The sequence below is a fragment of the Hippoglossus stenolepis genome, chromosome 15 (genome assembly GCF_022539355.2).
Source record: "Hippoglossus stenolepis isolate QCI-W04-F060 chromosome 15, HSTE1.2, whole genome shotgun sequence".
Taxonomy (NCBI): Eukaryota; Metazoa; Chordata; class Actinopteri; order Pleuronectiformes; family Pleuronectidae; genus Hippoglossus; species Hippoglossus stenolepis.
Genome location: NC_061497.1, coordinates 7,360,888 through 7,376,950, shown reverse-complemented (window position 1 = coordinate 7,376,950; position 16,063 = coordinate 7,360,888).

Genomic DNA, 16,063 nt, shown 5'->3' with positions numbered 1-16,063 from the left:
CAATTCAAGAATCACACGAGCCCTGTGTTTTATACAGAGGAGGAGGTTTTCTTCAGGGATCTCTGTGCTGTCCAGTTGCTAAGCAACCCCAGCCAGCACTGATGCAGTTGTGGTGATTCGAAGGCTATGCGCAAAGGCTCATTTAAAGGAGTAGACCCGATGCTGTCACCGCCATGGTGTCAGTGGGACAAAAGCAGACATGCAGCCAAGGCACCACACAACCATTTCTGCTATGATGGCTTTACAATAAGAAGTGTTAAAAAAAAGAAGAAATGTGGCCTGTCAGGGGGCATCACGCTCTCTACTTTCTGCTTCATCATCATTGTTCTCCTCCTCCTCATCCTCCTTATCATCATCATCACCATCATTGTCAGGGCCACAAGCGCTGTGACACACCACCGAGTCAATCAGTCTATAGCCTCACTTTATGTTGAGCCCAGCAGACATTTGTTGCTATAGGATATTCTCTGCTGCCCTCCATATAAACCCAGAAATAAGAATTCAGCGTGTCCCTCCCATAGAGGTAATGTCACAGCACCTAACAAAACTAGGAAATGGCAAAACAGCAAAAAAACACATCTCTGTTTTTTTTTGGTGTCACCTTAATGTCAATATCACACAAAAAAGGAGATTAATCATATTATTGTGTTGTGGCTTGGGGCGAAACGTGGCTCATGACCCTATTAACACTGCTTTTTTTTTTTGTGCAATAATTGCGGTCACCTGCTGTCCGTCAAAGGGCAACACCAGGACTAACCGTGACCTGGCACCCAAGGGTGAGCACTTAACATCACATGACCTGTAACAGTCAGACAGGCCCACACACTTTATACTTGTTGCATCACAGGAGGGAACGGTTATACGACCCCTATATTTGAATGGCTGATGATTTTAAATGTGTGAAAAAGTTTTAGGAACTAAATCATCAATTTGAGTGCGAGAGTTTATTTCTGACCTTGGAAACGGTAGTTTGAGAAAAGAAATGGAAAAAAAAAAGAAAGAAAAGAAAGTCCACTTGGCTTCCAAAGTTCGAAGTGAACACGAAAGAACTGTCTTGGTCTTTAACTTTTGATGATATCATTTTCAAAATGTTTTTGTTTAATCCTTTTCTACTATAAAAATGAAAAATAGTTGACAATAAAAAGAGCCGTTTCTTAGTACTAAGGATTATTAAGGTGTATTTTTCCAGATACATGGGACAACATGATTGCATTACAAAGCATTATGTCAGTTTTTACAAACAGTCTTCTTTTCACTTAAGACAAAAGTTGCCTTCACTGTGAAATATAACATACCTACAGTGTAATTAAAGTATCATGAAACATTACCCCACTACAAGACATGTTCAGTACTACTCAACCTGGTCCACTAAAAAAGGTAAAGTGAAAATATTAACATAACATTACTTAATAAAGTAATGTTAATTCAGCAGTTCTGGGATGCTGGCTAACCATGACACACCAGTTGTTATGGTTACCATGATTTTGGCATAAACTTGACAGCCTACAGGTGTGTGACCTTACTGACATCTGAATGGTTTTCATGGCGCAGAATTTCCCAGACGGTGGATACCGATACAGATGGGGTACATCTGTGATTCAGGGATTTAAATGCAAATTATCCATCGGGTGATCTGAGAATAAACTGACTTAAAGGACCAACGTGTAGGATTTCTGTGGGATCTATTGGAATGAATGAAATAGAATACTCATTTTCATGAATCATCTGAAATTAAGAATCATTCAGCGTTTTTGTTAAAATGAGCCCTTCTTTGCTACATAGGAAGCATACCCTGTTTCATGTAGTCCACCATGTTGCACGGCCATGTTTCTACAGGTGCCCACAAGGGAAAAACTAAAAACTGGCTCTTGAGAGGGCCTTTTATCCTAAGCCTTCCATAACCTGAAGGCTGCTGTAGGTTCTCCTGCACGCTTGGAAAGGAAGGAGGTATTCAGTTGGTTGCCATCTGCAACTTTAGATGTCACTAAATCCTACATACTGGTGTTTTAATGTGTTCTTATTTTCTAATCAGTCTATCCCGGTGTTGGTGACGAGGCAAAAGTAAGTGTGTGCAGGCTGGAAAAAAAAACAGACCGGTCCATGAATGTATTCTTTGAAAGCTGTTCATCTCCCATAGGTAATGTTGGTGAGAGTCACACAGTCTCCATATGTATTATGGAGTTGCAACCTGTTTGATAGCATGGTACGATGATCCTGGGCACGCTCTGTCTCCAGTTTCCTCTATATGGTTGGATGCACTCGCAATACTGTTCCCATTCACAGGATTCCCTGATTACTGCAATTAAATCTAATTGGCATCTATGACAAGGAGATCCAAGCCCCAGAGATGTACATGTACCATGCTCTTTTCTTTTTTTTTTTGCTCCATTCATATGTTGCATAACACATGTGAGTTACTGGGTCACCCTTGCTCCTCTGATATAAATAGTATCACATGGTTAATGCATTGGTGCCTTCCAGTCACTCTCTTGCTGTTCATATCTGTCAAATACCCCTCGGCTCGAGGTAACAGATGACACGTTTAACAGATTTAACTGAGATTTTTCAACCTTTTTTATCCTTTTTTTCATGTAACTTCACTGTCAATCTCTAACTTAAGTGAATTTACAGTATGTGTTTTTTTGTTTTTAAAAAGGGGGATGTTGACTTAATGAGCGTTCACTTAACATTAACGTGCTGTGGGATTTCATGCGCTCCCTCTGATTAGAGAAGACTATCAAGGCTTCTCATGAAGACGTTCAGTTTCATTTACAGCAGCGTGGTCTGAAACAAGGAGGTGAGGTGACAGTTTAAGTTCACGTTTGGTCAGTCCCACTGGGAAAGGTTGCTCTTCTTTACTAGTTCAGTTTGCTCACATCGGTTTCACCACTGTCTCACAGTTTGTGGAGAGAACTCCCTGGAGAGGCCGTGATGGAAATGTTGGCCTGATTCATGTCTGATCTCTGTCTCTTACTGTATTTCCTTTTTTACTTATACAGACTCAGACTAGGTGGGAGGAGTGGGTGACCTCACCAATACAATGTAAACCATTCAGGGCCTCTGGCATGCTGCTTCTACGGCAAGACTGCCCCACTCCTTCGGATGCAGGATTCAATTAATAGGTAAACGTCTTCTCCTGGAAGTCGATGAAGATAGCTGGAAGAAATAATGATTAATAATTAAAAAAATATCACAGAAGAAACCAAAACAGAGGCAGTGAGGCGCATAATCTGCCATCAGACTCGTGGATTCATTCAGACTGACTTGTAAAAGCCTTAAAAACTCAGGAGTCATGTCACATTAATAAAGTTCAAACACAATTTAACTTAAATTAACAATTTACTTAAAACAGGGGTTAAAGCTGGAAAAGATTTGTGACACATGCGCTGCGCCATTTAACGACTGTTTAGTCTCCTTCTCTTGTCTCTTTCTTCTTGATACAACTCACAATGATGAGAAAGAAAAAAAAAAGGTTAACTTCCTTCAAAAGCCTTAAAGCAAAAGTAATAAACGTTTTGAAAGTGTCAGGAGTAGAAAGTACAGATAAGAAATAAATACTCAAGTACAGATACCTGAACAGTAACAAATTATTTGTACTTCATTACTGGCCACCACTGGCATTGACCAGTTTTGAGAGCAGGTGTATATATGTATGGAGCATGTATGTACTGTGGGACTTAGTGGCATGGTTATCCACTGTTCAGCGTGGTATCTTACAATGTGATCACACTGGCAGGTCAAAGCAGCACCGCCTGAGAGCTCACTTCCCCACTGTGTGACAGAGCAGCCGACGAGCTTTGAGAAAATGAAGGTTCAACTTCAATGCACATTACGCCACTCACTCACCGCAGTGATGAGATTGGAGGCTTTGAAAACACACGGATCTGAAGCACCACCTCGACGCAGGCTACCAGGCAATTGTTGCTATGCTACCGCAGCAAGCCCAATCAAAGTGCAACGTGTTGCTCGTCGAGGCTTGTTCCACATACTTGTGAGGAGCGCTGTTTCTACTCAAAGCCACAGATGGCACACAAGACATGAGGGGAGTGCAGGCGGATGCCGCCACTTTGCTTCACCTCAGGTTTCTGCAGGGGAAATAACAATGTAAACAAGCCAGAACGATGTAGCACATGAATTATATCCACTATTGATCCTAATACTGTATGCGGTCAAGTATATATGCCACAGGAGGGCAGATGGAAATCCCTTTTTCGATTTATGACATCAGACTGGACATGCATTCATGATTATTTAACATTGTCATAAAAATGAAAGACATTCGACTTCAACATTTACTGCTGCAAGTTCATGCTTGGTTGTTCAAGTATAATGGAAAATTAATGAACACGTGCTGGCTGGCCATAAACAAGAAAAACCATGGCCCTTGGTGGAAATCAGGGGAAATGGTATATATATTTTATAAAGATCGATAACGTCGACATGAGGTGCTTATCCACAGGGGATCAGAATAATCAGCCTGAGCAATGAGATATGTCACTTTACCCTTGGTGAAATTATTCTTAGTTTTTTTTGTGCAATTATCTGTAATAGAGCTTGAAAAGTACACTTTTTTTAAAAAACATTTTCTAAATAGAGATTTTGATTATCAGCTGTAACGTAATAACCAACCCGAGGTAGACTTACAACAAGCTGCGAGATTGTGGAACCATGTTCTAAAAGCCACAAGTCTGAATGATATCAACTATGGTTTAAGAGAAACATGTTTTATTCACAATGTCAAGGAGAAGTACTATACTACCCACAATCCCCAGGTGTAATAGTAATGTCTTGGATTGGCTTTGGACCCCCAGCATGGTGACTTTTTCTTTCTCAATTTTGTTAGTTTTCTTTGCTCTGAATCAACTGTTTTATGGTCACAATTCATCTCGTGACTGGGCGTCCTGGTTCCATGTTTTAAAACTCTTTTCATAAGGATTTTCTGAAATGTCAATGGAGCAAATAAATGGGAAATTTACTCCTGGAACCAGACCTGTTCTTAAAGTGGGTGGTCACTGTAAGGTCCTATACAGAGTCTATATACAGCGAGTAACTTAACACAGAGTCTTGCCTGTTCCTCCCTCAAGGTGCTTAGAAAACTAGCTGTGACACCCAGCAGGCAAACGCACGACCAACTGACCTGAAACACTCGTCCTCCCCACCAGAGAAATGCTCACAAACATGGCACATGGCTTGCCGCCTCTGGAATTAACATGGATGAAGCGCAACACTTAATGCTAAATAGGTTCGCTACTGATGAAGGACAAACACTAATTTGAATCTGTAATTCTGGCCCTTACCTCACCCGTGTCCCTCTTCAGCTCTCGGTGCGTTTCATGTATGGGACATTTGGCGTGGTGCATATTTAACCAGCCCCCTCCCCGTGGCCTTTTATTGATACAATCCAAATGAATAATTAGGCGTTTGTAAAGGTCTGGCATGAGGTTAATCTTACCAATGGTTTATCAATATCAAAACAGCACATCTGTGTGCGTATGTCGTCCAGCCAAGTCTTCACTTAGTAACAGCATTACCTCTTCCTCCCTCTTGGGAGTGAGTGCATGTAAGTGTGTAAGTGCATCCTGTCTGCACGTGTGTCATATATTCCTCTTTGCTTTTGGCGTATTTTATTTTTCATTTATGCTTGATTTGAGCGCGCCGTTGATTTATCATATCACGACTTGAGGCTGTGAGGCAGAGGCTCCATTTGGTCATTCTGTAGTTCCTCTGGCAATGGGGTGACTCGTGTGATGCCCTTATTTGCATTCAGCGTCCTCAATTCAGTTTTCCTTACATTGAAATGTCAGAGCCCGATGCCACAGCCCGGTTGCCTTGAGAATACAGACAATGGATGTCAACACCAAAACACAAACACAGATTCCCCAGTATGCATCAGAGAACGTGTATTGTTTCATAAATAGTAGCATCTTGTCAAAAATAGCACCGTAGCATCCCTTCCTCTTTTCCTATCTGTATTCTACGTGGGATTTCTACACGGAACTCCTACGAGAAAGGGTTAATGAATTCCTCACACAGATAGATATTGCCATGGAAACAGCTGCGTGACTGCTTGCAGCTTGTATACACACAGGAAAAAAAAACAATGGTGCCAAAGGTATTTTAAAATTCAGTGAGCAGAGGCTTTCCAGTCCACATAGCTGCATTTAAGATTTTTTTTTTTTTTTTTTTAACAAGCACAGAGCCACAAAGAGTGAGGAGTGGCCACCTTGCTCCTTCACCCCATGTCCTCCTCCTCCCCTCTCTCTCTCTCTCATGGTCTCTCCCTCTCTCTCTCTCTCTTTCTCTCTCCGTCTCTCAAATTGTGATTGGCATTGGAGATGCATTTGAAATCACTACGGAGTTATTGCATTCAAAAAATATATATGGTCTGCATGTGTTGGACGGGAAATAATACTCTGCTCTGTCATTTGCTTTGGAATAACAAAATACCCCCACACACACACAGACATGAATATACACACACAAAAATAGACACACGCTCTAACACAATTTCCAGCAGAGAATAATTAATTCACAATATGATACAGACCTTAGGCAATGTGCCTTACGGTTGAGCTGAAAAAGAAGGAATAGATTAAGGGACGTGATGCAGCTTACACTCTCAAATACAGATATGTACAAATACACAAAACCATGCTTGGTTGCACACACACACACACACACACACACACACACACACACACACACACACACACACACACACACACACACACACACACACACACCACACACACACACACACAACATGCAATAATCATTTGTTGCTTTGTTTCAAAACAGGTGATGCAGCACTGGCGGGATAACCCAATCCATCTCGGCACAAAAACATTCAGACTTTCAGCGCCACTAGCCGTCCTCCCAATAGCAAGTCAATAGTCTCACACTCTCACTGCTTTATGCTTGAGTCTGCAAATATGAGTCTATAGGTTGGTTTCTGCTGCATTCACTGCCTGCACTCAGTTGCCGGAGCAAAATAACTGTATTTAGATTCATAAATATTTTGAGATGCATTGAAAAAGCTTTTAAAGTCCATACAGAGGCGCCGGCACGGTGATGCAAGGAACTGTAGGGGCAGCGGGCGCCGAGCGAGGGGTGTTCGGTAAACAAACAAACAAGAGGAGATAAACAGGGACAAGCAGAGACATTAAAAAAACACAGTTAAGCACGTCTCGTGACTTGCAGGAAACTACGGTACGTGGTGCTTTCTCTCCATGTTGGACTAAAAGGCTGTCATGCACTCAAGCTTGTTGTTTTCTTTTTTCCTCCTCCAATCAGAAACAAGAGCAGGGAGCTCTCCCAGGAACTGAACCATATTCCATCAGCATGTGTCCTGTCCATTGCGCTGGATGTTGAGTGTGTAGCACGCTCCGATTTTTTAGACAACTGCACGATATTGTACCAACAATAATCTCCGTGCTTTGTGTTAAAAGCGATTCTGTTGTGCAGGTGTGAGATAATCAAGATCTTTCGAGGGATTTTCGTTTTTTTCGTGTTGCAGTGTCACTGCACTGTGTTAAATTTCTCTACAGGAAAGGGAATTTGCTTTGAAAGGATCAGAGTGATGCTTCTTCTGTCTGTGATATTGCATTTGATAAGATGAGAATAAAAACTAAACATGAGCATGAAATCAAACGGCCACAGACAAACACAATGACACCGAGTGTTCACATGCACTCGACAAAAATGAATCTGAGCTATTTTCAGGAATCAACAAACCTCGGCTATAATTAGTCGGAAAATGTCACAGGTCGCGGCTCACGCAGGATCCGTCAGTTCATAATTTCAGCTCAGACGTGTGCATCAGCCTATTGTGTTAAGTTTTCCAGCCACGCTCACCCGGGCTAATTAAAAAGAGACGGACTTCGCCAATCCCCTCGCCGCACAGCAGGACGAACTGTGGTCAAGTGTAATTACACAGCTGAAAGCAGATCATAACTGGATAATCATTTTTTTAGCAATTCCTTTTGGGATCCAATTCTCCACTGGGAATTTTTAATTGACCAGATAGCTCACAGCTGCCAGGAGTTACAAGATTAGGTGACTATCATAGCTCATCACACGGGCACAGAGAAGTAAGTCATAACGCAAATTAGTGGGGGGCTCTGTGACTTTGTCAGGCAGGTAAAGATATTATCTGATTTGCTAAATGAGCTATGGATGGACACCATCATTTTTTATAGCTAGATGTTACACGGCAAGCTTTTATAGTGACATGCAGACATGAGACATTAAAGGCACATTTCTTAGGCCTTCAGTCTAAATTATTAATATTTCCAAGAAATCAAATTCGGAGGTCTGTGACCAGAATGTCATGTCTCTAATACAATCAGCGCTGACAGTGTGCGGAAACTCAATCTTGTATTTGAGAGAAATCTACAAAATATACCAGGATCCCTTTCTCAGACTTCTGGATCGCACTGTATATATTATGTTGTGAGTGTTTTGCAACATTTTTTGTCTCATAAAAATGTTTCGGCACAGCTATATAAATAAAAGGCAACAATAAAAATGTTGTGTAGGAAACAGGATAACGTTTTCTGTTAGCATAATGACAATATTCATTTTTTTGGTATATGTTTTTCTAATACATGAAAAGGTCACTGAAAGTATCACAGACAATGCATTTGTTTTCCAACAAAAATATTATTTGTATCTGTTATCAGTTCCACGTTGGTCTTGATTGTAGTTTTAATACAACGTGTTATTAATATGTTGAAAAAGAACTACAACACAGAGACATTGCAAATTATACATGCCGCCAAAACATTTATCTTAAAAAAGAAAACAATTTTTAAAGCCTGATAGAAGTTGCATTAAATGAATGTTATAATTAAGACCTACATAAAAGCATTTAAGACCTACTGCATAATATTTGAATCATATTTAAGACTTTTTAAGGCATAAAGCATTAAATTAGAGACTTTTAAAATGTTAAGAGCCCTGCAGAAACCCTGTGAGATGAAATGATCCATCCCACACTCGTAACAGGGCACTTTTTTTATCTCCAAGTGAGGAAGTAGAAAAAAAGAATATTCACAGGTCATATACTCCAATCACCACTGAAGTGTACGTCATGCAGGAGAGCCAATAAGAACAAATGGAATGGTTTAAGCTGTTATATCGATATTTAAGGTTTATTGATTGATTCACAATCCGAGCCAGTACATTCAGGAATGCGCATGAAAATATTCCATCTCAAAGGTTGCTGGTAGCAGTTGAACGTCAACACATTTAATCACTTTTTCTATTTAGATAACAACACCATCTTAAAAAACTTGATCAGCAAACTAATGGTTTGATCAATGATTTGTAAATTGTCCGACATATTTACCTCTGACTTGCAGATCTTGCATGTTTGAATATCTTCTCTAATCCATGACTTGAATTCTAGCTCTACCTGCAGATGGCTTGCTATGGAGGACATTGCTCTCTTGGAAATTATTACACTGGACATTATAGCAGTTGCCAAAACATACAATTCACATGTATCACCGTTGCTGTGTGCTTTACATTTTCTCTAAACTGACTGGAACTTTCAAATCTCAATTAAAATGCTCGAGATGCATCAATAATCTGATATTCTGTTTATTTATCCGCATCAAAAAGGAAAAACACATATCAAACTTCCCATGTTCATCACTGAAACAATAGCTATGATTAATCATTTAGGGCCCCAGATGAAATCTCAGCGTCTGGTGAGTTGTGTTGATTCACTGGTATTGATCAATAATCCTGTCAGCCCACCGCAGATATATTATATTCATTTTTTTGCGGTGGGGCAGTAAAATCTTACTTATTACCCCTTTACAGTAATGTGGAGCTGTTATTTATCGCAGACATTATTTAGCCTGATATTCAGCTTTGAATCAGCTGTGGTTGTAAACTGAGCCTCTGTGTTATCACCACACTTCATTATTATGTCTGCACATGTGTCACACAATCCTGAAAGAAAACAAGTTAAAATACATTTAACTTTTCCACAAAACTTGTGTTCTTAAAATGAATACAGATAAAGAGTTTAAATGTCCCACTGAAGTGAAATGGCACTGAAATTGATGGGTTGTAAAAGCTATCTACAATTTTTTATCTAGCTGGTCAGCAGCAAATGGAAGGAAAAGTGCTGTCTCCAGGTTTTTGAATGTGAACCTAGTGAAACAGTCAGTATATTTATTGTGTTTAAAGGATACCTCTAATAAATTTGTGTGTGAACAATACTTTGTGGAGTTATTATCTACATTATTAAATAATAAATACATACAGTGCAATACAGCACATTTGATCATCATGGGATTTCCTAGGAAAAGCACATTGAAGCAGATGAATGTGGAGTTAGACAGATGTACCAGTTTGTCTTCATCCTTGAAGAATTGAATTTCATTTAAAGAGATACTTCACATTCAAATATGTTTTTTGAGCTGTTAACTAAATTATATGAAGCTATGTTCTTTCTTCTTTCTGATGAAATAAGCTAATGCCGTTTTTAAAATCACGTTTATTACCAAATTATTTAAATTAAAAACAATGCTTATGTCAACTGTTAGGACATCTCTACGTCATGATATTTATATATATTTGACAATTCTGTTGAAGTGTGTCTGTTGCTTTTGGGGTCGTTGCTCTTAGCTAGCTAACCTAGATATCTTAGCGTTAGCAAGCTACATGGCATGTCGTGTGTGGGGGGGTAGGTGGGCGTGTCTTAGCCCTGCCTCCCAGCACTGGATTCTCAAGGCATTTTCTGAATTTCCAGGTAGAGACTGGTCAACTAAGACTTTGGGGTGAAGTTCCACTTAAACTGAAAAATACTGTTTAAAAATACTTCCAATAAAGCATAAATCTGACCTTTGTGCCAATTGTTGCAGTTTGTTTTGTGGTGTTGACTTGTTTCCCCTTGTGGCTGTTTGGGGGTGAAAACAGACCCACAACAACTTTAGTTTTCACCATCCGACAAATACTAGAGTGTATTTTTGGCTTCCTGACCTCAGAGGATAATAATAGCCCATTATGGCTTGATGCATCACAATGAAGTAAAAGATTGCACTTGAAAACGTACAAGCCACACTGAGCTTTTCTATTCGTGTTGGAGACGAGACGATCCCAAATAGAACAAAGTGCACTTCACTTACAGTACACTGCATGTGATTCAGTGTGAATCAACAACTCTAAAGCCCTCACTGAAACGTCTGCCAGTTTTTTCTTTTTTGTTATTCTTTATTCCCTTATTTGTATTAACTCATTTGTTCTTATGCATATGGATCCCATCACCTGTCATTTAAATCTATTTTCAAGAATAATACCTAAGTAAGTAAAATTAATGTTGATTTGTGGATAATTGTACTTGAAAGAAAAATCACTGAACTAGAAGAGACGGGTTGATTTTGTTTAATATTGTCAGTTCCTTTCATTATTTAAATCATTTAAAAGTGAGGTAGTAAAAGTGAGGTAGAGGTGTGACATGCTTCAGGTCGTGTCTTCAGACACAGCTGTGTGCTGACCTTTAGACCCTCACCCAGACCCAAACAGCAGATTACAGCCAATCTGTCAGCGTGCCCAATGCTGTCAACATGTCCACTCCTGTTGACACACTTACCAGCTTCTGTAAAAAGAGCCATGTTTTAGTGCTGCAGCCTTAGCTGCACACACAGAGGGAAACCACTGCAGAGGTGCATAGAGGTTCTGTAGTAAAGAAATCATTTTTGTAATTCTTAAAATCTTTAGTATAAGATATAGGCAGGTAAATGTGATTGCCTGCTGGATCTACTTGGAAAAATCCAACAAGATCTCAATTATCATCTCAGGAGCCTAAATATGTAACTTATCATGTTGCTTCAGTTCTTTTATAGCCTTCAATCTTCATTTTTATCAAAGCTGAAGTTCAGGTCCATATGAACCTCTGAATTCATATGCATTCCTGTGGACTGGCTTGCTGCTCCATTACTGCACCACTACCGACGGCTGAAAAGTGCCAAAATTGTCCCTTCTCCATTATGTCTACAATTCCTGCTTTTTCCACTAAACCCATCACTGGGTACTCCCAAGGATGCAGTTAAGCCTGTCTTGGCTGAGATGTTGATGGAGACTCTTGAATCTCCTACAGAAACTGTTCAAGCTCAGTATTTGCCCCCCTCAAGGTTGACTGTCTGGTAGCAGGCAAACCGACGCTTCTGAGGAAGGCCTTTGTAAAAACTGTACCCACTCTGCTGGACAGATAAATTACTGTGCCCACGCACTCAGAGCCAGAACAATGAGCTTAGCCGCTTGCATCCAGACTTGCTCCAGTACATTATGTTGCTGGCTGACCTGTACCAAAGGTTGGTCACAGGACAGGGACACCAAGTCCAGGACGGCCATTGTAATCCAGAACCTGTTTAAGAGAACCATCAATTTAATGGGAAAGGGAGTAACAGAGGCCAGCTGTGGGCCACAGGTTTATGTATAATGACCCACAATAACCATCAACTGTTGTGCAGTGCAGTGGAGTCCAGGGTGCCTTTCAGCCAAGCCATGGACAAAGTCCAAACCAGATATGACAGTCCAGAGGCCATCCATCCAGGTTGATTGTTAAATGAAGCACTATTAAAAGGTACTTGACCTCAGCTGTCACCGTGCACACACAGGCAGCTTCTGCAAATGTCCCTCGGTTGCGAAGCCTCTTGGCTTTTCCCAGCTACTCGTGTCTGCCAACCCGACCACCACGAACAAGCATTCATGATGGTTGTTCCAGAGCTGCCAATGGAAGCGGTCAATACTAGCATAACAAAATCATCTACTAGCGAGCTGCATTTGTAAATCCAACCAATCATGTTGATCTTTTTTCACTGTGCACATCCTATAACTCACGTGAACAGGCTCAAATTAAACCATAGATCAAATGAATATCAATGAAAATCCAATGAATATGATAAACTTGCCTTCAGCCCTCTGAAGGCAAGTTTATCATATTCATTGGATTTTTTTGACTCACACCTGGAGCTTAGTCCTCTAACCTTACAGGACGACCGGTGACCAAATACAGTCAATAAGTTGTCCAGTCATCAAGTGTTCCAGTCGATAACGTGCCATATTTCTTCACAAGCTGGATTCTAAATGGACAATTAGCCTGAAGGAAATCATCAGGAAATAAATGTCTGTCATGTTTTTTTTTTGAGCAAACCTTGTTTATCAGATCTGGAAAATCCAAGGGCCGAGTCAAACTGCCCTTAGAAAAACATTTGAATATTGGGGTCTTTTTAGGCGTCTATGCACAGGTCCATGTCTTCATTATCCATCCACAGGTATGATCTGCACCATTTATCAGCAAGTGCAATTGCTGACGTCCTGGACATCCCAGTTGTAGCCCACATGTGATGTTCAACAGAATGCTGCGTCCCTCTCATATTTCAGCCGTGTGATTCCATCAGCAGCGGGAATGGCACCGGCGTCAGTTTCAAAGAGGAAATGTCCCTGCTGGAGAAACAGATCAGAGTGGTTCTCCTGGCAGAGATACAGTGCTGGTTTTACTGCCAAACATGATTTTGTTTGGACGTCTCAGTCCTTTTAATTCTCTGAAATGATTCAGAGAATTAAATTATATTTTTTACATAAAGGGGTGATTGGTTCTTCACATACAGTTGCTGTAGGAGAGGTAATGGACAGCCTTGGTCAGTGGACCACAGCACCCTCAAAATGTAGAGGAAATCGACAGAACAGAGTGCAAATTCAAAAAGGCCACAGTTTTTTCCAGGACACATATTATTGACTTAGAAATGACCGCTCATACTCCAGAAGTGAATAATTTACAGTAATACTGTAATCCATCTAGCAGACCCAAACCGTGAGTTTATTCTCACAGTGGTTTCAAGTATTGACTCCATTTGTTTACCCCAGAAACAGCATCAGTTTTTTTTTTCACATAACCCACCAAGTGGTATTGCTGTGGGCTCTTGAGGCCCACTCCCACCGCCCATCCAATTCCCAGGCTGTGCTGTGTATTTACAGTATGTCATTCACACACACTCATCACATACCAGAAGTGCTTCAAGCTAAACTACTGCTAGCATGGCAACATGCTCACGATGACAATACTAGAATGCTAATGTTAACAAATGGGATTCACCATTCACCATTCACAATTCACCATCTTCGTTTTGTGTGTAAGCATGCCAAAACATGCTGATGGCTAATTATCATTAAACGAAGAAACAAATGTGAATATCATAGTATTTGCCGGCATTTGTTCAAAAGACAAGGAGACAAATTCAGATTTTGACGGCAAAGTTCTTGACGTTCCACCTCAGGCCAACAGGAATACTTTCAAGGCAAATATGATATGGTTTTTGATATATTTCTGTCTGAATCAAGGATAGAACAACACTGCCACACATATACCTCTTTTAAAGCAAAATTAGCGAGTATACACAGGTTTAAAAAAAAAAGAGGGGGAAACCCGCTAAAAAGGACATTGACTCTGTTCCCAATAGTAGTAGTAGAGATTTCCTTTATGTTTTTCCCCCCAGTGCATCAAGTTTGATGTCACACACGCACCATACATTCAGACACTCTCTCACCTCGTTGTCTTGCCAAATTAATGATTTTTTTAGCTGGGTGTCATGTTGAGATGTTGGAGGGTGTTAGTTGGGGTTTTTTGACCAGTGGAAACGGGCCTATAGAGTAATGATACAAGCACGGCTAGAAAAACCTTTTGATTATACAGTGCCCCTACTCTTGTCATTATTTTATATTGCTCGTATAGGCAGTGTGACTGGAAGGCTTCCATATGATTTAGATCACTGTACAAGCCAAACCACTAAAGCGTGTCGTCTGGCTCATTCAAATCCCAGTGCTTCCAGATCACCACTTAATCTCTCCTGGCATAATCAGATGATAGTGAAACAACTGAGGCTAGCATTGTCTGCCCATTTGACACCATGCTAACTACGCCAAGGGCCCTCACATTTCTCACCAACATATGCACATTTGTAGTGGCATGCTGCCACTTCCACTTCGTTTGTTGACACGTTTTATCGATTTTTTGCTGCCTTCTCATTCTCTTAATGTGCATAGATAATGAATTGGGTGTTGTCACTTCGCAGCCATTGGCCCTGCTAACAGAATTACGTTATTACTTTGAGATTGTCGCAAGATTTGTTTTGTTTTAAGTCTCTGAGTGATTTTTACTGTTAAGAATTTACATTTAAAATGCTTGGTTTCCATCCATCTACTCTATATTTCATGTATATTTAGCTTTGAAATGCAGGAAAAATTCAACACAGGGACTGTACATTCGAGGTTAAATGAGACGATATGTTCATATGTACAATGAGTAACAGAGGTATAAAATAACCTGAGGTCAACGCCATTTTAGTCATGAGCAATCAGCAAGCACTGTTCTGTTCATGGCTCATTGGCCCCACTGATTGTGATGAGATCAATATATGGATACGCCGGGTGAGGGAGAGGCTGGATGTTAAACATGTCCTTCCTTGGTCTTAAAAATTGCACCATTTGATTCAGTAATATCAGTAAGGACAATAATATAGCTCTTATTTACTAAGTATTAATCATCACAATTATTAATTATATTACTCATGGGCATGAATGCATTCAGTATATTATCAGGCCTACAGTGCATAAAGACTTTGATCAATACAAGTTAATAATTCAATATTCCTTGTCTCGCTGGCCTTTAAAGGTTTATACAACACAGTAATACATTTGAAACCTTGTCTATATTTTGTCCGTGTGACATGTTAACCCATTGTTGTGCTGTATTGTTAGGCAACCTTAACTTGGTGATTATGACTCGGTTGGTCGGACGTTAAGGTTGATGGGTACATCTGCAAGACACAGACAATTGTTCTCTCTGTGAAACTCAAAATCGTGACATATTCAAATTTCCATAAAACATATATTTACACCTCAAACAATACAACAATGATTTGATGTGTCCTTCATCCAAAACTGGGTTCCTAGATTGATGATTTGGAGCTTTTGTGACTAACGACAAAATGAGATGAGCTGACGCAGAATGCAATAAAAAAAAATAGGATGCCAACCATTTTTGAATAAA